The sequence below is a fragment of the Silene latifolia genome, chromosome Y, assembly GCF_048544455.1.
Source record: "Silene latifolia isolate original U9 population chromosome Y, ASM4854445v1, whole genome shotgun sequence".
Taxonomy (NCBI): Eukaryota; Viridiplantae; Streptophyta; class Magnoliopsida; order Caryophyllales; family Caryophyllaceae; genus Silene; species Silene latifolia.
In genome coordinates this window covers 96,830,866-96,856,815 of record NC_133538.1, presented here as the reverse complement: position 1 = coordinate 96,856,815, position 25,950 = coordinate 96,830,866, and positions in this window count along the sequence as shown.

Below are 25,950 nucleotides of genomic sequence, written 5' to 3'. Positions count from 1 at the left end.
GACGACGGTGGTTTCCACCATGGCCAGAGGCCGGCCGCCCAAGTCTTCGGGGCCTCCCAAGACTGTGCAACAGGAACAACTTACTGAGGAGGCGGGATCTATTATTCCTCCCCAATTGAGGTAACCCTAATTTCACCCCCATCTTTGGAAATGATACAGACTGCATGAAGTTGCTCGATTAAGATGAAGAAAGAGAACTTCGAGAAGTTTGTACTTAATCAATTAACAAAACATAGAGAATTGAGAGATAATAAATGTAAGGAAAGATTGAAGATTTTATTGAGATTTATGAATAATTGAATGAATAAATTACAGAATAACAGATTCTAGCTTTTATATTACAAAATGACAGCTAATACCAGCTAACTGCCTAACTAACTGACAGCTAACTCTAACAACTTTTGTAACCACTTTTGGCGCCAAACTCTTATTCAGTTAATATGTAACATATCTCCGTCCTTTAAAAGAGACTTGTCCTCAAGTCTCAGTTAGCTTCTGAATAATTCCAGGAAATTGTTGTTCCATTACTTCTGCAAATTCCCAAGTAGCATCATGCACAGGAAAACCTTCCCAATGAACCAGATATTATACTGTGGCCTTGTTTTGTCTTTTAGCAACTCTCCTTTCCAAGATTGCAGCTGGTTGTATAGAGTCCTCACTGGAAAGACCTTGCATCCACTTAGGAATATGAGTTGCAGCAGGGAGAATTCCTCTAAAAATTTTTAACTGAGATACATGAAACACCCTGTGGATTTTAGCAGTATCAGGGAGGCTAAGTTTATAAGCAACCTTCGCCACAGTATCCTCCACTTGAAAAGGTCCATAGTATTTTGGTGAAATCTTCTCATTAGACCTCTGACTGACTGACCCTTGTCTGAAGGGCTGTAGTTTCAACCAAACTGAATCCCCAATACTGATAAGACTTTTTCTGTCCTTCCTTTATCAGCCTGTATCTTCATCCTATGCTGAGCCTTAGACAACTGTTCTTTGAGTAGAGTCAACATAGCTTCTCTTCTTTGCATTGTTCTATCAACACTTTCCACAGATGACTCCCCTGGTAAGTAAGGAAGATGGATAGGCACTGGCTGATTGTAAACTGCTTCATAAGGAGTTAAGTAAGTGGCAAAATGGTAAGTAGTATTATACCACCATTCAGCTAATGGCAACCACATGGACCACTCTTTAGGCTTTTCCCCACACATACACCTCAAATAAGTCTCAATACACCTATTGACCACCCCGGTTTGACCATCAGTTTGTAGGTGGTAAGCTGAGGACAATAACAACTTAGATCCCTGAAGCTGGAATAAAACCTGCCAAAACTGACTTGTAAAAATGGCATCTCTATCACTTACTATACTCCTAGGCCAACCATATAATTTGAAGACATTGTCCAAGTAAGCCTGGGCCACCTCAAGTGCTGTAAATGGATGTGGCAGGGCTATAAAATGTGCATATTTACTCATTCTATCAACCACAACAAAGATAACTTCCTTTCCCTGAGATTTAGGTAATCCTGTTAAAAAATCCATAGAAATGTCCAGCCATACTTCAGAGGGTATAGGCAAAGGCTGTAATAAGCCAGGGTAAGATGAATGGTCATATTTGTTGGCCTGGCAAGTAACACAGTGCCTCACAAAATGACTTATATCTTTAGTCATACCTCTCCATACAAATAATGTCTTCACTCTTCTGGTAGTGGCATCCCTTCCTGAATGCCCACTCTGGGGTGCATTATGAAGCCATTCAAGAATTTTTCTCCTCAGAACCATATCTGGTCCAACCACAATTCTACCCTTCTTCTGAATTAACCCATTAAGCAACTGGTAAGATGGAACTGCTGATGGGTCAGTTTGTAGTTGTTCCTTCAAATGACTCAAAAAATAATCAATGTCACAACTCTTTAGAATTAACTCAGGCAAATCAGACTGAGCATCAGATAATGCTAAGCATAACAGCTCACTACCCGGCAGTCTTGATAATGCATCAGCAGCCAGGTTCTCTTTACCAGATCTGTAATGAATCTCATAGTCAAACCCCATAACTGCTGAAAGGGTGTAGATATCTTCTGTTGTAACAACCATTTGAGACTATTTTGTTAAGTTTTGATCAAGAATTTTTGGCTTGTAAGATACTGCTCCCATTTCTTTACAGCAAATACAATAGCCAATAACTCCTTCTCATAAATTGACAACTTTTGCCATTTGGGACTAAGTGTCTTACTAATGAATGCTAGGGGATGTCCATATTTCACGAGGACAACTCCAATGCCAATTGTTCCGGGTGTAATTCCGGAGCAGGATTTGTTACCACGTAAGCTTGTAGAATGATGACTTTGCTTGACTCTTCCTTTCGGCCTCTCCTGAAACAATGAACAAACTGAGGGCTCGGCTTGGTACCGAGCGAACTCACTCTGACGCTCAAGTCAGTAAACTTAAAGAGATTAAGTTGTGTGTTACTTGGCAAAATATATTGTAGAGAGATAAGGGAGTTAATACCAGATGAATAGTGAGTTTATTTGATTATTTTCGGATCCCTTTCTCAATGAGAGAAGTGGAGTATTTATAGACTTTCACCTTTTGTCACGTAGTGGCCAAGTGGCAGAGCAGGTAGAAAGACTGTTCTACCCTCGGCCGAGGGACCCATGGCTGGCCGAGTTGACTCCATGCCGAGGGGACTTGGATGTGAGTACGCGGATATGTCTCCCGGCTGGCTAGTTGCCTAGCCGAGACCCAAGTGACAGGCCGACAGGCTGCGTCGATTAGGCTGTCTAATACGTTGACTTGCTGTGGATGTCTTTGACCTTGCTCAAATATGTTGACTCGGTCAGCGAGTGCAGAATATGCCCCATCAATTTGCCCCCAGCGTAGTCTATGCCGTGGTATGGACCTTCGACGAGTGTTGAGCGTATTCTGCGCAAGTTGAATTTCTTCCCCGGCTTCTTCTTCCTCGGCTTGGTACTGCTCAGGCCGTACTGTATCCCCCCTCCACATGGATGTGTAATGGACATCAAATATGGAAAAGAAAATGGCGCTGGCTGAGACCGAGGTTGTGAGTGCCGTGTGCTTTTGATTGCCCCCGGCCGGTGCTGCCAAGCTCGGTTGAACAGCGAGCCGTTTGGCAAGTAGATACCAAGAATCGTGTTTGAAGAAGATACGTCGATTGGCATTCTGTCAAGGAGCGTGTTGAAGAAGATTTGTAACTATTTGTCGATGGACATTCCATGGCTGCATGCTTGACACGTGGCTCGGTGTTGATTGGTTGACGCTTCATGGGCTTTGCCCTGATTGGTCCGTTTCATGGGTTTTGCTCTATAAATAGAGCAGTTAGCCCCTGATTTTGGCCACCAAAAATTCACTTTCTCAAAATAATTTCTTCTCTCTAGCTTTCTTCGACGAAAACCTCTCTCTAGTCTTCAAAGCGTTACTCGGCGTAACACTTTTCCAAGGTAAACAAACAAAATTTTTTCAACTTTTATTTGTTAAGTATTTGTTGTCATGTCTTCTGCTGATGCTGGACCCAGTACTTCTGCGCCGGGGGGCGAGCCGTCGCATCCTGATGAGCAGGAGCCGCTTGCCCTCACCCCGATAAGGTTCGGGGGTCCCAGGTCTCCTTCTCCCGAGGTTGATCCAAAATTTTTGGAGGGTTTCGAGGATGATGATGATGATGAGGATGATGATGATGATGATGATGAGGCGACCCCTTCTGTCGTAAGGAGGCCGCCTATTTCGGGGCACGGTGATGATACTGCTTTCGATCGATCCTGGCCGTGCACCGGACGAACAAGTTCGCCAGTTGTTCCGGTTCTGAACTTTTTGAACACCGTTACTCCTTCGGTAGGGAGTATTGAATTGTTATCCCTAAGGAGGGTCAGGCCGTCTGTTGCCCTCCCCAGGTCAGATCGGCGTATACATCGGACACTTGGAGTATGGGCTCGGTTTCCTCACGAATGAATACGTTCTTTCGCTATCATTAAAGCGATGAATGTCGCCGTGGCCCAACTGCATCCGTTGGCCATCAGGACGATTGTTGGTTTTGTATGGTTGTGTCTTTTCAAAGGGGAGGCCCCAACGGTGAACCTCTTCCGCCGGCTCCACCATCTTAAACAAACTACCCTAGGCGGCCGGGGTGGTACAAAGATACAAACCTAGCCGGGCTTCGTCACTTTGTTTCCAAGCGACGTCTTGCAAGGACCGGAGGGGGCGGTGGGTATACGTTGAGGTTCGGAGGACTACCCGCTGCCCGGTCCTTCCCGACACGCGTCAATTTGCGGTGCGAGAGTAAAGGGGAGCATGATAGATACGTCTCCTGGAATAAGCTTAAGATGGACGCCAGTAAGGTCCCTCTTAATGAGGACGAGAAATGGCCAATGAGGCTGTTTGAGGCTGAGAAGGATGGGACGCCGAAGGGATAGATGCCCCCGACACAGATCGTTCTTCAGGATGAGCTGCTCTGCCACGTCGGCCTCATACCGGCCCTCGAACGGGGTGAGTGGGGTCGGTGTGAGGCCCATCTTTGCTTTTTATGTTTCTGTATTTTGAATCTTGGTTTATTTCCTTTGGTTAATTCATGCTTTGTTTCTTTTGCAGACCGATTTGGCTCGGGACTGTCTGTCTCTGCTCTCCAGAGGTTCGACTTGATGAGAACGAGAGAGTTGTTGAGCTGCATCCTAAGGCCCAGACACGTGATCGCCGACCGACTCCTAACGAACTCATGGACCAGCAGTTGAAGGCACTGGATGTGACGGCGGCTCAGGCGAAGGTTGCCAGTAACATGCCGCGCCGCAAACCAAAGGCAACGTCTATGGTGGCGACGGCGTCAACTCCGGCTCAGTCTTCAATCCCTGTGGTCCAAAAGCAGCAGGTGATCATCGATGTTGAGGAGGAGGTCACCGTTGCGAAGGCTCCTCCTTCTTTGAATAAGATAAAAGAGACCGAGTCTGCCGCCGCTACTATTACCGAGGCCGGTAAAGAAAAGGGTCCTCCAACCAAGAAGGCCAGGGCTGGTACGGATCTAACCTATGGCTCAGATTTAGCTGGTTCATTAGGCATTCCTGATGACAGACTTTCTGACATGTCAATGAATGTTGACATGGATGCTCTGTCTGAATTTTTTAGATCAACCGCCTACTGTGTCCCTCTCACTGAACGGCAATTGGAGAAGCGGCCAGTGCAGACGGGCAACCAAAATGTCATCGTCGACTCCTCTTTCCTGAAGCCTTCCGCCGCTCAGCTTGTGGCGGAAGGCACAAGGTTGTGCAAGAAGCTGGCGAAGTGGAACGAACTAGCCGGCGTTCATATTATGGAGCAAGAAACGACCATGGCTGAAGCTGCCCCTGTGCTTGAACGGCTTAGGCTCGAGCTTGCTGCCTCTAAGAAGGAGGCCGAGAAGTCTGCGAAGGACTTCCAGGCTGCTAAGAAAGACCTCCTTGCTGAGCGAAAGCTTAGGGAGGATGCTGATAAGGCCGTCCTAGCCGAGAGGGCCAAGGCTGAGGCTGCATTGGCTGATGCCGCTAAGCTGCGAGAGGAGCGAGAGAAGCTTCAGGGCGCTTTCGATGCTGCGGTTGATAAGAGGGAAGAATGGAAGTCTCTGTATACGGCTCAGGCGAAGGGGCACCGGAACACGAGGGCCATCCTTGCTCAGACGGAGAAGGACATTGAGACGCTCCAAACTTCCATTATCCCTGAGATGTGTGCCCGGTACCGGGACCAGGCCGAAGATGCCACCAGGGAGGTAATTAAAGAGCTCTTTCCTGACGGCTCCTTCCCGTGGAAAAATTTTGAACGGCTCGTTGATAAGAAGGCGACCGCTGCGGAGGCTAAGGCTGCAGAGGAGGCAAAGGCTGCGAAGGCCGCTGAGGAGGCTGCGGAGAAGGCGGCCTATGCTGAAAAGGTGAAGGCGGCTAGGGAGGAAGCTGAGCGGGCAAAGGCAGGTGAAGCTGCCAAGTCGGCTTCTGGGTCGCCCACCAAAGACGATGCTGCTGATGTCGCCGGTGCCGAGCAGCAACGGGCATAGGGAGACGGGCGGTCGTCACAAGATTCACCCGGCATCTCGGATAGCTTCAGCTGTTCGGGGGCCAACTATTGAGCCTTTCCTCCCTGCCATCTTTTGGCACTTCATGTCTTTATGTCTGTAACCTTTTGATGTTCCTTCCTTTTTGTAAACTTTGGTAGGTAGTGTTTAGGCTATCCCTATGGGGACGGCCGTCGACTTCTTTCTTGTATTACCTGTAAACATTTTTAATAAGAGTTTTGATCGAGGCCATTTCGTGTTCACAATTAAGCATATGTGGTCGTTGGTCAATGGTCGATACAAAACACAATTTATACTTCACAAACCACTCTACTATTAGTAAAGAGGCAAGTAAAGGTCGGATCCCAAGGGACGGGTATTGAAATGAGAATTCTATTGTAACTAGTAGTGTCTAGGGGGTGTCACAAATTGGGTTGATGTAGAAGGTTACTAAACTAAAATAGCAATGAAAATAAACTAGCAAGATGAATAAAATAAGGGGTGTAAACAATTGATTAAAAGCACTAGGGTGTCATGGGTTCATAGGGGATTCATGGGATATGATCATACAAACATGTTCTCAAATTATAAGCAAACAATTATTGTTATGATGGATTGAGTTGGGTTATATCTTACAATCCTAGGAAAGTTTGGGTCCCGGAGCCGAATCGATTAGATTGTACAACACCTACAAGTCGACTTAATCTTTCCTACTCAACACATGCATGGTCTAACAAGACTCGAGTTGGGTTATGTCTTACAAGTCAAGTTGAAAGGATAGAAGATGATAGTAAATGCAAGGATTCATAGGCTTAGCATTTCATCAAATATAACATGTGCATGTATTAAGATCAAAACAAGCAAGCAAATAAGATATGAAAGCATATTAATTTAAGCATGAATCATTCCCCATGTTGGTTTCCCCTAATCACCCATTAAACCCTAGCTAAGAGACTACTCACTCATTATCATATTGATCATGCTAGAAAGGTTGTCAATCATACTAACATAATGAAACATGATGAATAAATGAAAGTAATTAGCAATAATTAAAAAGGGATTAAGAGATTATACCTACTAATGATTCCAATAATAAAGCAAGAATAATAGAAGTACTTGAATCCTAGATTGAGAGGTTGTCAATCTCCCAATAATAACCCAAATAATCTTCAATTACCCAAAATAAAGGAAGAACAAGAGAGAGATTAAAGAACTAAAACTTGGATTAAAACTTGATTAATACTTGATTACAATATTAAAGAGAGATTTGATTGATATTAACTACACTAATTATTGATAAGAAGAACATGCCCCTCTAATTAGACTAATGGGGTATTTATAGTGAAAATTTGGGAGGATGCATTAGGGTTAACTAAGGGCTAAACTAGTAATTACACTTTTTAAGTTGAGCAAGGAGACTCCGGTATTTTCTGAGAGAAGGGCTTCTCTAATCGTAGCTCGAAGAATGAAAACGTGCTGTACTGAAATCCGTACGGATGGGAGTCGGGACGGCCGGATCTGGGCTGAGGAATCCGAGCGGATCCTTGGGCAAGACGCTCGGATTGGCGTGGGGGAATCCGAGCGGATTCCTTTGAGGGACGCTCGGATTGGGCTGGACGGACGGGCGGATTGTGTACAATCCGTTCGGATTGTCTGGCAGCGTCAATTCTTCTTCTTTTCTTCCCTTTTCTTCATGAATTCCTTGGGGATTTCCTTGGGGACTCAAGGATCATTTCTCAACAATGCTCTTCTACTATGCTATGTACAAAGGCCTTCTAGTCTTGTCTCTCCTTGATGCTTGGTCATTGAATACGATCAATTTAGCCTCGTTTTGCCATGAAAATGCAAGATTCTTACTCCTTTCCTACCAAGGGATCAAAATCTCAAAGAATATGCAAAACAAAGAACTAAAGATAAGAAATGACCCAAATAGGCACTAAAAAGCATGGAAACAATGGTAATTCGGGGGCTAAATATGCGCCAATTATGGTCACATCAAATATCCCCAAACCGAACCTTTGCTCGTCCCGAGTAAAGAGGTGACAAAGACTAGGACCAAAACTAACCTAACCTAATAATAATAGCCGATATGAGACAATTAGCGGGTCTCACTCCGCCCCTTCAACTCACAACAAGACAACCATGAGGTAGGATGCCTTCTTGCAAGGCAAGGTGGGTCTTGCCAAAATGGCGACACATCCAAACATTAAGCACACAAAAATCACATAATGGATGCATCTACAAAAGAATAGCCACTTTCCTCATCTAAGTGGCGGAAATTATCTACAAGGGAAGCAATTCAAGGGTACACAATCCTTCATAGATGCAATTTGTTCAAACTACTAAGCCTAGAAGGATACCAATAAATCACCTCCAAAATGTGTCAAGCTAGGGTACCTTTGTCCTCAATCGTTAAATGCTTTTGTCAAGAGTAGACTCCCTATGGTGTTAGAAACACTGGAGGATCGCGGAATTCCCCCTCTTGCCTAGACAAGAAGAAGGGTCGTCCCCTCTCTACCATGCACAAAAATGGATATGATGGATAAAGGGATCGATAGATATTTGAGTTTCACTTTGGGAGTTTGCTTTGTTTTTGTTTTTTTTCCCCCAATTTCTTTTGGCATTTGACATTTGAGAACACTTTATTTGCCATTTCTTTTTGATTTTTGGCATTTCAATACTTGACAACTTTTTGCATTTCTTTTGAACATTTTCAAAGTCACCCCAATTAGTAACGAGGGTGCCTTGTATTTGAAGCTTAGGAGTTCTATTTTTGCTCCTCTTTTCATTTGATGCATTTTTGCAAACTTTCTTTCACTTTTCATTTCTTTGAACTCAAATTAATTTCTTTTTGTGCCCATTCCCTTTTTGATGACAAAAATGTGTGGTAGAACGTGGATGAATGATAGAAGTATGCATGGTTTCAAGGGTCACCTTGGAATAAACGGTAGCCAAGGAGTTATCACACCACAAGGTACTCTTGACTAGGCCTTAAACCATGGGTCAAAGGATACTAGCATGACACATCCTAGGGTGTTTTACAAGTATTCTACAAGCAAAGTCTTAAGAATAAAAAGCATCTACTAGGGTCTATATACACTTGTCAAGCTTCCCAAATAGACGGTTTCGCAAAATTTTCTAACATGCAAACTACATGCCATGATGCAACTAACATATACACATCCTAATGCAAATGATTCTACCAACTAGTATGCCAAATAAACTAAATGCAAGTCCTAAGTTCACATTGTTTTTACCGCATCAATCAAAATAAAGCCACATAGTCATTAACATAAAGAGGAAAAAGGAGATTGGAAAGATCATACCATGCGGTCTTCAATATCCTCATGTCTCGGATATGGCGTAGTCAATCAAAGTGAACAAGGATAAACAAACACAATATATACAAGACAATATATACAAAGGAAATGAACTTGTTTTTGGTTTTTCAATTTTCAAATTTTTATGATTTTTGAAATTTTTCAATTTTTATGGGTTTTTGAATAAAAGTTAAGTGTTAGAATTCCCATCCCCACACTAATATGGGCATTGTCCTCAATGGCCAAAATGATGGAAATTATGCAAAAATGATGCATGAGTTCTATACTAAATGCAATTCTACACTAAGCTATACTACATGATGCATGTTTTTTTTTTTTTTTGTTATGACGGAGAGGATAATTTAGATTACCTCCCGTTGTGTATGCATTAACTTCCCCAAACCAAATAAGACACTATTGCTAATGTCAAAGCATGGGTATAGTTCATGCACACACTATGCTATGCATGAAACTAGATTGTCATTTTGGATTTTCAAAAATGGGAACAAAAAAGAACACCTCAATGGTACCGAGGTGTGAGTCCTTTGATGTCGCTAGGACTCCTCCAACAAATAGTCAAAGTTAAATAAAATACAAAGAAACAAGATACAAAGTTCTTTTCATGAAAAATAAAGATAAAGAGGAGAGATAAGAAAACTTCACTTGAACTAAGGTGGGTGCCTCTTGCCCGCTCCACCTAGTGATGAAGTAATCTCCTAGATATCGGCATCATCTCCTTCAATATCGGTATCCCAAATATCCCTAGAAGCATCACTTAAGCTTGGATCCATGAACTCATCTTCTTCACTCTCAAGCTTCACCGTATCACCTCCACAAGAGTCCCCACTTTCTTCCCCCTTGCAACCGTTCGCTCCTTCATTAGCCTTCTCCGAGTTAGGAAAAAGCAATTCCATTTGAGCCCATGAGGGGAAAGCTCCTTCCTCACTAATCCGTCCTTTTTGAGCCATCTCATAGTATTGGGGGTAAAGAGCATAATAAGTGTCCACGGAGGTCTCATATTGACGGTAGTGTAAATCTTGCAAAATTCCCGTGACAAAGTCGTCACGGGGGAGGATGAAGGGATTTGGGTGGTTGTATGGTTGGTAGGGAAAGGGGTAAGGAGGCACTTTTATCTTTTCATTTGGAGTTTGTTGTTCTTGTTGTGGTGGTGGATTTTGTGGTGGTGGAGTTTGCCTTTTTTGACTTGGGATGAGGTAGGAGGGCATTGGGGACAAGCTTCCTCTTCTTGGGGAGACCCGTGGTAGATCATGCATTGGGAGATAGAGTGGATCGCTCCCTTTTGTCAACCACTTTATCCTCTTATCAACCCCCTCAAGGGTTATCCAATGGTGTTGGACGATAAGGAGATCTTCATTAATTCTTGTGTTCCCCGCAAGTGGAGTGTACTCATTGTTCTCATTGAACCTTGGGTTGAAGTGCTTTGCAAGTCTAGTTATGAGTCCACCATTCACTATATGCTTCATTCCATCATCATTCCTATTTCGAAACTTTGCCCATTTCTCTAGCATAACTAGAGGTGCATTGAATTGATACCCATCTCTCCCTTGAATGTTGAGGTATGATTCCATGAATACAAGGTCCAATTGGTTGACAATGGCCGGATCACGGCGGGCGAAAAGAGTACCCGAAAGAAATCTATATGTAAGCCTCAAGATCGGGTTTTGGATGTGAAAAGCAAGACACTCTTTGGTAAGAATGAAATCCCGGCCCGTCATGGCCCTCCACAATGGTGCAACATTATACTTTTTGGGCTTTGATGTTCGGGTAGGCGAAACATCAAGTCCGAACACATTGGCAAACTCGACAAGGGTCATCATTCTAGAGACATTCTCCAACCTAAACTCTATGCAAATAGTCTTGTTCAAGGTTGTGATTCTCAAAAAGCTTAAGAATTCTAACACAAGGGACCAATATGTTGGCTCATACATGTGAAAGAGAGTCGAAAGACCAAAAACCTCAAAGAGTGCTTCTACTTGGTGAAAGATTCCAAGTTTTCTTAAGGTATCATGACAAAGGAATTTAGTGGGAAGAATATTCTTACTTAAGAGTCGATGGAAGACCAATCGCTGCACATCATCAAGGAATTCCACATTCGAGAAATCATCGAGCCTTGTGAGGTCTACAATCTCCACATGCTCTCTTCTAATGGTGTTGAGATGTGAGGTAGAGGAACTTCCCACCATCCTTGGTCTTCTTGCACTTCTAAAGGAGGATCTCCTTGGTGCCATTCTTGCTTCCCTTGTTGGGTTATTTTGATTTGAAGATTTGCTAAGGTTGTTTGAGAATTGGAAACACTAGAAAATTGGGGATTTTTAATTTTGTGGGTGAAGAGAGTGATTTGGATATGTATGGGAGTCATAAGGAGGTGGGTTTTATAGGGTAAGTGGAAGGAGTAGTGATGTGTCATTATATGGGTGGTGGGGTGTAATTTAATTGAGAAAAGTCGGGCCGAAAAACGGGCAGGGAGACGAGCGGATTCAAAGGCAAGATGCTCGGATTCTTCTCTCACGGGACGGGCGGATTCTGGGCAATACGCCCGGATTCTGCCACAGAGTAAAATCCCAAAATTTTTCTCGCCTCAAGACGAGCGTCCCGAGCATAAGACGCTCGGATTCTTGAGAGTCAGACGGGCGTCTTCTTGAGAAGACGGACGGATTCTTTTGAGAGAAATTTCTTGAAATGCTCGGGGGGAAAAGACGAGCGTCTTTCCACTAATCCGGCCGGATTCTCTCAGACGGGCGTCTTCTCCTATGGGACGCTCGGATTCTTCATCAGTCCAGAAGCCTTCAATTTCTCAACACACCGGACGTGCGGTTTCTCCCCGGACGTCCGTATTCTCGCCGGGACGCCGGATTTCCAGAGAGACGCTCGGGTTCTTGCTGCGAGTGTTGACTTTTTCTCCTTTCTTTCAATGCATCCCCACACTTAGGAATTTTCTCCTTCCTTCATTCAAAAACTCATTAGTAACCCTCCCTCGCTTGCGCTCATGAAAAGAATTTATGCTATTAAACAAATGCAATTAAATAATAAATACAAGTTAGAGGGTTAGTATATTTACAAATGGTGGTTTAGGGAGGACTCCACCAAACTCTCATTCTTGATGAGATGTCAAGGAGGAGGAGGACCGAGGTAGGTAGCCTCGACCTCTCCAACGAACGCTCCTTCATAGTATGGCTTCAACCTTTGACCATTTACCTTGAACTTGCTTCCATCTTCCGCCTTGAGTTCGAAATCTCCATATTTCCCAACTTCGGTTATCACATAGGGACCCATCCATCTAGAGTTCAATTTTCCCGGAAAGAGTCGGTAGCGGGAATTGAATAGAAGGACTTTGTCTCCCTTGTGCAAGGCCTTTTGTCGAATTCTTTTGTCATGAAGCAATTTTGTTCTTTCTTTGTAAATCTTTGCATTCTCATAAGATTGTAGTCGGAATTCCTCCAACTCTTGGATTTGGATCATCCTCTTTTGACCGCTTAATTTGAGATCAAGATTGAGTGCTCGGATTGCCCAATAAGCTTTGTATTCCAATTCGATTGGTAAATGGCATGCTTTTCCATATACAAGCTTGTAGGGGGAAGCACCTATGGGAGTCTTATAGGCCGTCCTATAAGCCCAAACAGCATCATCAAGCTTTGTGCTCCAATCTTTCCGAGTCTTGTTCACAACTTTTTCAAGAATTTGTTTGATCTCTCTATTTGAAATTTCCACTTGACCGCTTGTTTGAGGATGATATCCCAAGCCGGTTCGATGTTGAACACCATACTTGGTCAAAAGGGATGCAAGCTTCTTCTCATGGAAATGTGTTCCTCCATCACTAATGATAGCTCTAGGAACTCCAAATCGTGGGAAAATTATCTTCTTGAAAAGCTTGGTGACCGTTTTCGCATCATCATTTGGGGTGGCAATTGCCTCCACCCACTTTGAAACATAATCTACGGCCACAAGGATGTACTTGTTCCCATTGGATGTCACAAAGGGTCCTTGGTAGTCAATTCCCCAAACATCGAAAATCTCCACCTCTAGAATGCCCCTTTGTGGCATTTCGTTTCTCCAAGATATATTTCCCGTTCTTTGACAAGCATCGCAATGAATGATGAATTCTCTTGTATCTTGAAACATTGTAGGCCAATAGAAGCCCGATTGGAGAATTTTTGCAACGGTTCTTCTTGCTCCATGGTGGCCACCGTAGGGTGATGAATGACATCCTTCCAAGATTCCTTGGATTTCCCATTGAGGGATGCACCTTCGGTAGAGCCCATCACTACACTCCTTGTAGAGGTTTGGGTCATCCCAAAAGTACCTCTTCACTTTGAATAGGAATCTCTTCCTTTGGTTGTGGTTCAAGTTAGAAGGGAGCACCTTTCCAACAATATAATTGGCATAATCGGCAAACCATGGGGTGATGTGCCTTTCAAGTTGAGTTTGAATAGCCATCAAAATATCATCGGGGAATGAGTCATTGATCGGGGTTTCTCCATTTTCATCATGAAACCGGATTCTTGACAAGTGATCCGCTACTACATTCTCGGCTCCTTTCTTGTCTCTTATCTCCAAGTCAAATTCTTGAAGAAGCAAAATCCATCTCAACAATCTTGGTTTTGCCTCCTTCTTTATCAAGAGATGTCGGAGAGCACGGTGATCCGAAAATACAATCACCTTGGATCCAAGCAAGTAGGAACGGAATTTATCCAAAGCATAAACAATGGCAAGAAGCTCCTTTTCGGTTGTATCGTAATTCACTTGAGAAGGGTCGAGGGTTTTGCTTATGTAATAGATGGCATGAAGAGCTCTCCCTACCCGTTGGCCAAGAACCGCTCCAACGGCGTAGTTGCTAGCGTCACACATAATCTCAAAAGGTAACTCCCAATTTGGGGGTTGGATGATTGGTGCCGAGATCAATGCTTCTTTGATTCTATTAAAAGCTTCAACACACTCGTCAGTAAATTGGAATTGGGCATCTTTAAGCAAAAGTTGAGTGAGGGGTTTTGCTATTTTCGAAAAATCTTTTATGAAACGACGATAAAAACCCGCGTGACCGAGAAAACTTCTCACCCCTCTAACATTCACGGGAGGTGGGAGTTTCTCTATCACCTCAACTTTAGCTTTATCTACCTCGATGCCCTTTTCCGAAATCAAGTGACCCAAAACAATTCCTTCATTGACCATGAAATGACACTTTTCCCAATTTAAAACAAGACTAACATCTTCACATTTTTGCAATACAAGAGAAAGATTATGCAAGCATGAGTCAAAGTCCTTTCCATAAACACTAAAATCATCCATAAAAACTTCCATTATGGTCTCTAGGTAATCGGAGAAGACACTCATCATGCATCTTTGGAAAGTAGCGGGGGCATTACATAATCCAAAAGGCATCCTCCTATATGCAAAAGTGCCATAGGGGCATGTGAAGGTGGTCTTATGTTGGTCATCCGGGTGTATAGGGATTTGGAAGAATCCCGAATACCCGTCAAGGTAACAAAAGAATTTGTTAGAGGCTAACCTCTCAAGCATTTGGTCAATGAATGGTAAGGGGAAGTGATCTTTCCTTGTTGCGGAGTTTAATTTACGGTAGTCTATGCACATACGCCAACCGGTGATCATTCTTGTGGGTATTAATTCATTCTTTTCATTCGTCACTACCGTAGTACCTCCTTTCTTAGGTACCACTTGGACGGGGCTAACCCACAAAGAATCCGATATGGGATATATGATTCCCGCATCAAGTAATTTCATGACCTCTCCTTTGACAACTTCTTGCATGTGGGGGTTTAATCTTCTTTGGGGTTGAATGGTAGGTCTATGGTCGTCCTCTAGATGAATCCTATGCATGCAAAAGTTGGGACTTATCCCCTTAAGGTCATCTAGACTATAACCTATAGCCTTCTCATGTTGTTTCAACACATCAAGCAATTTTCCCAATTGGTCATTATCAAGTCTATCATTAACAATTACGGGTTTGGTCTTTGATTCATCAAGATAAGCATATTTCAAATTTGGGGGAAGGGGTTTCAAAGTAGGAGTTTGTACCTCACTTTCCTCCTTTGGAGTTTCATTGAGAATTTGCTCCATCTCCATTAAACATTCCATTCTCATGACATACTCTTCTTCACTTTCATGAACCTCATCATATTCGAATTCCATGATGGGTTCCTCTTGCTCTTGAGTTTGTAGAATATCCTCTAGGATGGATTGCTCATCCTCTATGGGTTGACATGCTTCTACTAGAATATTATGCACTAACTCGGATTGTGCATGGGTAAGTTCCTTGTTAGCTAGAGCGGCCTCAAAGAGATCCACCTCCAATTCCCAATACATGCTCTTAGCCTTACTTGCTTCTAAGGCCTCTAATGCTTGCATGGGATCCTTGAAGTAAGGGATACTCAAGTGGTCCTCTACAAAACAATCTATGAAATCCATTCTCGCAAAATATCAAACAACTTGAAAATAATTAGAGCGAACCTTGAGGAGTTTTACTTCCCCAAGGTGAAAAAGACACAACTAAAAACAATAAAAGAAATCTTAAATCAATTAAACACCGTCCCCGGCAACGGCGCCATTTTTGATCGAGGCCATTTCGTGTTCACAATTAAGCATATGTGGTCGTTGGTCAATGGTCGATACAAAACACAATTTATACTTCACAAACAACTCTACTATTAGTAAAGAGGCAAGTAAAGGTCGGATCCCAAGGGACGGGTATTGAAATGAGAATTCTATTGTAACTAGTAGTGTCTAGGGGGTGTCACAAATTGGGTTGATGTAGAAGGTTACTAAACTAAAATAGCAATGAAAATAAACTAGCAAGATGAATAAAATAAGGGGTGTAAACAATTGATTAAAAGCACTAGGGTGTCATGGGTTCATAGGGGATTCATGGGATATGATCATACAAACATGTTCTCAAATTATAAGCAAGCAATTATTGTTGTGATGGATTGAGTTGGGTTATATCTTACAATCCTAGGAAAGTTTGGGTCCCGGAGCCGAATCGATTAGATTGTACAACACCTACAAGTCGACTTAATCTTTCCTACTCAACACATGCATGGTCTAACAAGACTCGAGTTGGGTTATGTCTTACAAGTCAAGTTGAAAGGATAGAAGATGATAGTAAATGCAAGGATTCATAGGCTTAGCATTTCATCAAATATAACATGTGCATGTATTAAGATCAAAACAAGCAAGCAAATAAGATATGAAAGCATATTAATTTAAGCATGAATCATTCCCCATGTTGGTTTCCCCTAATCACCCATTAAACCCTAGCTAAGAGACTACTCACTCATTATCATATTGATCATGCTAGAAAGGTTGTCAATCATACTAACATAATGAAACATGATGAATAAATGAAAGTAATTAGCAATAATTAAAAAGGGATTAAGAGATTATACCTACTAATGATTCCAATAATAAAGCAAGAATAATAGAAGTACTTGAATCCTAGATTGAGAGGTTGTCAATCTCCCAATAATAACCCAAATAATCTTCAATTACCCAAAATAAAGGAAGAACAAGAGAGAGATTAAAGAACTAAAACTTGGATTAATACTTGATTAATACTTGATTACAATATTAAAGAGAGATTTGATTGATATTAACTACACTAATTATTGATAAGAAGAACATGCCCCTCTAATTAGACTAATGGGTTATTTATAGTGAAAATTTGGGAGGATGCATTAGGGTTAACTAAGGGCTAAACTAGTAATTACACTTTTTAAGTTGAGCAAGGAGACTCCGGTATTTTCTGAGAGAAGGGCTTCTCTAATCGTAGCTCGAAGAATGAAAACGTCTTGCATCTTGAAATCCGTGCGGATGGGAGTCGGGACGGCCGGATCTGGGCTGAGGAATCCGAGCGGATCCTTGGGCAAGACGCTCGGATTGGCGTGGGGGAATCCGAGCGGATTCCTTTGAGGGACGCTCGGATTGGGCTGGACGGACGGGCGGATTGTGTACAATCCGTTCGGATTGTGCGGCGTCAATTCTTCTTCTTTTCTTCCCTTTTCTTCATGAATTCCTTGGGGATTTCCTTGGGGACTCAAGGATCCTTTCTCAACAATGCTCTTCTACTATGCTATGTACAAAGGCCTTCTAGTCTTGTCTCTCCTTGATGCTTGGTCATTGAATACGATCAATTTAGCCTCGTTTTGCCATGAAAATGCAAGATTCTTACTCCTTTCCTACCAAGGGATCAAAATCTCAAAGAATATGCAAAACAAAGAACTAAAGATAAGAAATGACCCAAATAGGCACTAAAAAGCATGGAAACAATGGTAATTCGGGGGCTAAATATGCGCCAATTATGGTCACATCAAGTTTGTTTATTTTGCTTCTGGCTTGGCCGAGGTCTTTATCTCATTTTCGTCTGAGTTGTCTTCTTGCGTTTTTAACATATTGAGTGCTTTTTGTTTTTACCTTCGGCCTGGCCGAGGCAGTTAGGATGCGCATCTCAATTGTACTTAAACGTCTTTAAACATGTTGGCGTATCGGTCGCTTCCTCCTTCACTCTCGGTCTTAGCCGAGGTGTCAGATTTGCGCTTCCCAACCGCCGTTGTGAACATGTTAGCATATCGGTCGTTGTGTCCCCGTCACTCTCGGTCTGGCCGAGGCAATCGAGGTTACGGCTCGACAGCGTTCGTATCTGTAGACGTGTTAATCGCTTCCTCTTTCACTCTCGGTCTGGCCGAGGCATCCGATTTGCATTTCTCAACCGTACTTATACGTTCCTAAGCATGTTGGTCGTTGTGGCGAGTAACAACTGCTGTTGGCAAGTCGCGTTTCCCTCGTCACCCCCGGTTTTGGCCGAGGTAACCGAGTTTACGTTTTGACTGCTTTCCGTATCTATAGACATATTGATCGCTTCCTCTGCCACTCCCGGGGCAGTCAGATTTGCGTCTCAACAGTGCTTATACGCTTTTGTACTTCGGTAGTGACTGCCCGGTTTTGGCCGCGGCGTCTATTCTGGCATGACTATGGAGGGGACAAGTATTTTGATGAAAAACTTGGATCACTTTTTATAAGGTATAATCATACGTTGGGGTGCCCACAACGGTCTCGGACACCTCCGCCGCTATATGAAATATTTTCTTAGGTTGTCTGTGTTCCAGTGGCTCATTAGAGGCACTCCCTCCATGTCTGTCAGCCGATATGTCCCCGGCCTCATTTCTTCAACCACTTTGTAGGGTCCTTCCCAGTTGGCCGTCATTTTACCATGGATGTTTCCCTTGTTGGTCGCGGCTGACTTTCTTAGGACTAGATCTCCTACTCTTAAGTCTCTTTTGTGGACCCTACGGTTGTATGCTCTTCTCATTCGGTTTTGATATACTGCCAAATTAAGCCGTGCCGTGTCTCGGCTTTCTTCGACAGTGTCTAGGGAGGCTTTCGGGCCTTCCTCATTTTCGATGGGTTAAAGGTTTGCGTTCGAATGTCGGCACCACGCTTTGCTTCAATTGGCGGGACGGCTTGGACCCATAGACTAGGTGGAATGAAGCGTATCCCGTTGCTTCTTTCTCCGTGGTTCTAAGGGACCACAGAACGCCGGGTAGTTCATCACCCACCTTCCCTTTAGATCTTCAACCTTCTTTTTCAGCCCGTTTAGGATTGTTTTATTAAGTTTGCCTCACTCCGCCGTTGCTACGAGGGTGGCGGAGACGGAGGAGTATGCAAACTTGATACCGAGCTCTTCTAGCCAATTCATCACCATGTCACTCCAAAACTCTCGGCCGTGGTCAAATACCATGACTTGGGGTAACCCAAAACGAGTTATGATGTTCTCCCAAATCACCTTTCTTACGGCCGCCGTGGTTTTGGCAGTCTGCACGACCTCGACCCATTTGGTGAAGTAGTCAACGGCGACGATTAGGTACTTCCTTCCTCCGGAGGCCGTTGGAAATGGCCCTAATAAATCCATCCCCCACTGTGCAAATGGTGGGGGCTAATCTCTTGGTTGCAAGTCTCGGGAAGGTGCGTGTATTCACGGAGCATGCATCCGACGGTTCTTGCACTTCTTGGTCTTAACTCGGAAACCTCAAGCATGGTAGGCCGAAGTAGCCGGCTCGGAGAGCTTTGTGGGCTAGCGTTCTTGCCCCCATGTGATGTCCACAGATGCCTTCGTGAATTTCACAAGTATGAGCCCGCGTCATTTGGCCGACACATTTTAAAAGTGGTCTTATTACGGACCTTCTATACAATTCTCCTTCAAATACCAAGTACCTTGCGGCGATCCTTTTTATCTTCTGAGAGAGACTGCGGTCCTCCAGTAACTCTTTTGTTAGTTTGTATTTCATTATCGGAGTCATCCACGTCGTCTCGGCTTCGATGTCGCCCACCATGCCGACGGTCTCGGTGATGCTTTTAGCATTCCGATATCCACCAGACACGGTTGGTGACATTCTTGATGGTTGAACTGGCAAGTTTTGAGAGAGCGTCGGCTCGGTTATTCTCAGACACGGGGATGCATTGGATTTGGAAAGATTTTAATTTTTAAAGTGTCGGCTTTTACTCTTTCCGGGTATCTTACCATCCCATCGTCTCGAGCCTCATACTCTCTCCTCGATTTGGTTAGTCACCAATAGTGAGTCTGTCTTCAACACAATGTGTTCCGCCCCGGCAGCTCTAGCTAGCTCGACTCCAGTTAGCACCGCCTCGTATTCGGATTCGTTGTTTGAGGCCGAGAAGGTAAACTTCAAGGCATACTCAAACTCGTCCCCGTTTGGGCTGATGATAAGGATGCTGGCTCCTGAGCTGTTTGCCGTAGAGGATCCGTCGGTATATACTTCCCATACGCCGGGCTGCGATTCTTCTTGGTATGTGTACTCGGCCAGGAAGTCTGCACGTGCCTGCCCCTTTATCGAGGGCCTCGGCCTATATTGAATGCCGAAGCCGGATAGCTCTACTGCCCATTTGATGAGCCTGCCGGATTGTTCAAAATTTTCCAATGCTTTCTCCAATGGTTGGTCAGTTAAGACCGTCACGAGATGCGCGTCGAAGTAAGGTTTCAGTTTCCTTGCGGCAACGACGACAACAAAGGCTGCTTTTTCAATCATTGGGTAATTTCTTTCGGCGGGCAACAGTGTATGGCTGACAAAATAGATTGGGTGTTGCTGCTTGTCTTCTTCTCTGACGATTACAGCACTGACCGTGGCCGAGGTAACTGGTATGTATAGATATAGCGTCTCCCCCTGTTCTGGCCTGGACAGGGTTGGGAGAGTTAGAAGATGAGCTTTTAGTTGCCTGAAAGCTGTGCTCTGTTCCTCCCCCAGCTGAAGTCTTTATTCCCCTTCAACACTTTGTAGAATGGGGTGCTCTTGTCGGCTGACCGGGAGATGAAACGGGCGAGAGCCGCCATCCTCCCGGTCAACATCATAACCTCTTTTCGATTCCTTGGCTCCGGTAGGTCCAGTATTGCTTGGATTTTCTCTGGATTGGCATCAATTCCCCTGGCGCTGACAAGCACGCCGAGGAACTTACCTGCCCGGACACCGAAGTTGTATTTCATTGGGTTAAGTTTCATCTTGTATTTCCTTAGTGAACAAAATGTTTCGCTCAAGTCGGCCAAGTGCTCACTGTGAGACTTGCTTTTTACAATAGCATCGTCGACGTAAGCTTCGATGTTTCGCCCTTTTTGATCTTGAAACACTTTGTCCACCAGCCTAGTGTAAGTTGCGCCAGCGTTTTTCAAACCGAACGACATCATTTTATACATGTATGTGCCGTGTATGGTGATGAATGCGCACTTAGGCATGTCTTCTTCGGCCATGAATACCTGATGGTATCCTGAGAAGGCGTCTAGTAGGCTCAACATAGTGTAGCCTACCGTTGCGTCGATTAAACTATCTATTCGAGGCAAGGGATAGCAATCTTTAGGGCATGCTTTATTAAGATTTGTAAAATCAACACACATCCTCCGCCCCCCCTGATGACTTCTTTACCATTACAACATTTGCTAGCCACTCAGGGTAAGTACAAGGCATGATAAAGCCCGCCTCTAATAGTTTGTCTACCTCGGCCTTGATGGCCTCATCTTTCTCGACCGAGGAGTTCCTCATCTTCTCGCTTGACGGGCGAGCGTTGGAGAGTACGTTCACTTGTGAACGATCACCTCTCGGCTCACGCCGGCATCTCGGCGGCGAGTACGCGAAGACGTCTTTGTTTTTTTCTCGGCCAGTCTAGGAGGTCGGCTACGAATTTTGGCTCCGGCCGACACCGACGATTACGGTGCGCCCGGGTCGATTTCTATTTCTTCGGTCTCGGCTCCCTCGACCATGCCGACGGTGTTCATCGGATCACGCTCCTGTTGTAAGGATGGGCTCTTCCCTTTCTCTGATTTCTTCGCCACTTTGAGGGATTGCATGTTACACCCTGCGCGCGGATATTTGGACATTGACAATTTCGTCTCTCTCGTCCTTTGAGACGAGCTTTTGTGCCTCCCCTCGGTCCGAGACATACATCAATGTCAGGGCCCGGATGGACATTGACAAAGATCGGCCTCGCTCAAAGTAACCCGGCCTATCGAACATTGTAGGCGGACGAACCATCAATGACCACGAACTCGGATAAAACGTTCTTGGCCGCATCCGCCTCGCCGAACATCACCGCAACTGATTGACCCTGGGGCACCAGGCCGGCCCTAGAGAAGTCTGTATAGTGGGTTGGTGCGGGGGCTCGGGTCCTCAATCTTCGGACCGAGGTTGAGGAAGCATTCCCGAACATGATGTTCGTGTAGGCGCTGTATCAATTAGGCACCTCTTAACCAAGTGGTTGGATATGTCCGGGTGGACCACCGGCGGGTCATTTGTGGGGGCTACGACTCCTTCGTAGTCTTTCTTTCCGATGGTTAAATCGGGGACGGTGGAAGCGGGGATCGCTGTGGTGGGCACAAAGTTGATGGCTTGGTAAAGCTCATTTAGGTGCCGTTTGTGCCCATTAGCCGACCCTCCGTTCTCGTTTCCTCCGATAACCACCTGGATCACTCCCATCCCTCGGAATGCGATTTCGTTGCCGCCCGTCGGAGCTCGTTTCGGGCCCCGCCTACGTACTTGCTGAGGGCCCCCTTTCGGATCAGCTCCTCGATGGCGTTCTTCAGATGCCGACAATCGTCGGTCTTGTGGCCGGGCTGGCCGTGGTAATCGCAAAATTGGCTTGCGTCGCCCTCCGCCCTCGTCTTGGGGGGTCTTGCCCACTTCTGCCCTTCATTCTTGCTCAGGGCAAAGACCTCGGCCGGTGATTTGACCAGGGGGTGAGACCGTGGTACCGCTTCTGGGTGTATGGTCCCGAACTCCCCACGCCGAGCTCTGTTTCCTGTTAGATCTTTCAGGCCGTGACCGATTACTGTCACGGCGATCTTCATCAGCATTCTCCCGGCGGCTCCTCCTTTTTGGGTGCCCAGCTTCACTGTGGCCTACCCAGGTCTTGTGATAGTCCTCCACCTTCACGGCTCGGTCGGCTATCTTTCTGGCGGAGTCCAGGTTGAGGTCCTCGCACTTGATCAGCTCATTTTTGAGCTCCCCTTTCGGGAGGCCCTTCATCAGTGCGAAAGGCCGCCAGTTCAGTGTTCAGCTCACGGATCTGCTGAGCTTTTGCGTCGAACCTCTTCACATAGCTCCGTAGAGACTCGTCCTCCCCCTGTCGGATGGTGAGGAGATCCGATATCTCCATGGCCCTTCTCTTGTTGCAGGCGTACTGGGCTATGAAGTTATCCCTTAGGTCGGCGTAGCAGTATACCGAACCATTAGGCAGCCCCTTGTACCAACTCTGGGCCATCCCATGCAGGGTTGTTGGGAAGACTCGGCACCATACCTCATCGGCCTGCTCCCATACCGACATGTACGACTCGAAAGCCTCGGCATGGTCGGTTGGGTCGCTATCCCCTTTGTATGATAGGGACGGCAGCTTTAGTTTGGTTGGCACGGAGACTCCGAGGACGTAGGCACTGAGGGGCTGTCTGACCACGTGTCGATTGACGCGTGGCGATCGGCTCCTCGCAACCCTAGTCCGGCTTCTCTCCTCGTAGCGGGAAGGGCTTCTTGTTGTCCTACTTTAGATAGTCGGACTTCTTTCTTCATTTCTTCGGGGCAGGCCTCGTTGTTGCCGCGGCGATCTTTGTCCTCCGCGAGTGGGGAAGGACTTTGGTCCGCCAGCGGCGCACGGGCTCCGCCGGCGTCCTAGTATGCATGGCTCCTTGTATTGCCCCGGACAAGTTGTTCGGGGTCACTTTATGGGCCCTGGTCACTGCGGGTGTCTTTGCCGTCACCGTCGTTGCGGCGGGGTGATCGGCGTATTACCCATTAGGTCCGGGAATAGCTTCAATTTGGCTGCATCGACCACATGTCCCATGACGGTGACTTGGCCGTGAGCGCGGTGTTTCGGTAGTATTGGCATCCCGTACGCCGGTTGAATTACTCGGCGGTGTGGGGACCGCCCAATCTCGAAATTAGGGACCTGTGTCATCCTGATAGAATGCAGTTTCGTCGCTCACAATTATTTCTTGTTGTTTTGACATCTTCTTAGCTTGCTGGGTGGGTTTTGTTTTGTTTTTTTTTGTAAGGGATTTGACTAGCTTTTAGTATCTTTCCTCACAGACGGCGCCAATTGTTCCGGGTGTAATTCCGGAGCAGGATTTGTTACCACGTCAGCTTGTAGAATGATGACTTTGCTTGACTCTTCCTTTCGACCTCTCCTGAAACAATGAACAAACTGAGGGCTCGGCTTGGTACCGAGCGAACTCACTCCGACGCTCAAGTCAGTAAACTTAAAGAGATTAAGTTGTGTGTTACTTAGCAAAATATATTGTAGAGAGATAAGGGAGTTAATACCAGATGAATAGTGAGTTTATTTGATTATTTTCGGATCCCTTTCTCAATGAGAGAAGTGGAGTATTTATAGACTTTCACCTTTTGTCACGTAGTGGCCAAGTGGCCAAGTGGCAGAGCAGGTGGAAAGACTGTTCTACCCTCGGCCGAGCGACCCATGGCTGGCCGGCTGGCCGAGTTGACTCCATGCTGAGGGGACTTGGATGTGAGTACGCGGATATGTCTCGCGGCTGGCTAGTTGCCTAGCCGAGACCCAAGTGACAGGCCGACAGGCTGCGTCGGTTAGGCTGTCTAATACGTTGACTTTCTATGGATGTCTTTGACCTTGCTCAAATATGTTGACTCGGTCAGCGGGTGCAGAATATGCCCATCACCAATATTAGAAGCATCTGTTTCCACAACAAAGGTCTTGTCAAAGTTTGGAAGAGCTAGAACAGGAGCACTGCTAAGGGCAGTTTTGAGGTGTTGAAATGCAGTTGCTGCTACTGTACTCCACCTAAACTCCCCTTTTCTTATTAATTGAGTAAGTGGCTAGCTAATGGTGGCATAACCTCTCACAAACTTCCTGTAATAACCTGCTAGGCCCAAAAAACTCCTTAGCTCCTTAACAGATCTTGGCTCAGGCCAATTTGCCACTGCCAACACTTTAGAGGAATCAGTCTCAACCCCATTTCCAGAAATAAAATGCCCTAAATACTCCACCTTATTAATAGCAAAAGAGCATTTGCTACTCTTAGCATATAGACTGTGCAGTCTCATTAGCTCAAAAACAGCAGTCAAATGTTGCCAATGTTGTTCCAAAGAAGGACTGTAAACTAAGATATCATCGAAGAAAACCAGAACACATTTCCTTAGTAATGGTTTAAACACACTGTTCATCCAATTTTGAAAAGAAGCAGGTGCATTTGTTAGACCAAAGGGCATAACAAGGAACTCATAGTGGCCTTCATAAGTCTTAAATGCAGTTTTAAAAACATCTTCATCATGTACTCTGAGCTGATGGTATCCTGCCCTTAGGTCAAGCTTTGAAAAGACCTTGGAACCAGCTAGTTCATTAATAAGCTCATCCACCACTGGTATAGGAAATTTGTCCTTAATAGTTCTCTTATTGAGTTCCCTGTAGTCCACACATAGCCTCCAAGAGCCATCTTTCTTACCTACCAAGACCACTGGGGAAGCAAAGGGACTACAACTAGGTTGGATGATTCCCTGGTCCATCATCTGCTATACCAACCTTTCAATAATATCCCTTTGTTTAAGAGGGTACCTGTATGGTCTAATGTTAACAGCATGGGCATCATGTAGCAAAGGAATCCTATGGTCAAACACTCCTCTACTGGGAGGAAGACTGGTAGGCTCTTCAAAGAGGTCCTTATAATGCTGCAACCAGTTACTCAACTCAACAGGTCTGTCACCACCATCAACATGCTGACCACAACACATAATCTGTGTATTTTCTTCCTCCTTGGGACTTAATTGTAAGAGACACAGATGGGTAGCATTACTGAGGAGCTTTGAAGTTGGGTGAACTGTTTGAACCTTTTGAGGAGCCAAACCCCTCAACACGTGTCTTTTATCCTTGTACTTGAATTCCATTCTCAAGTTTTTAAAATTCCAGCTGATTGTCCCTAGAGTACTTAACCACTGTACTCCTAAAACCATCTCACAACTTCCCAAAGGAATAATCAACACATCAGTCACAAACCGAGTGTTTTGTAGCTGCCAAGAAAACTGTCTACTCACTAGCTGACAAGGAAACTGACTTCCATCTGCAATAGTTA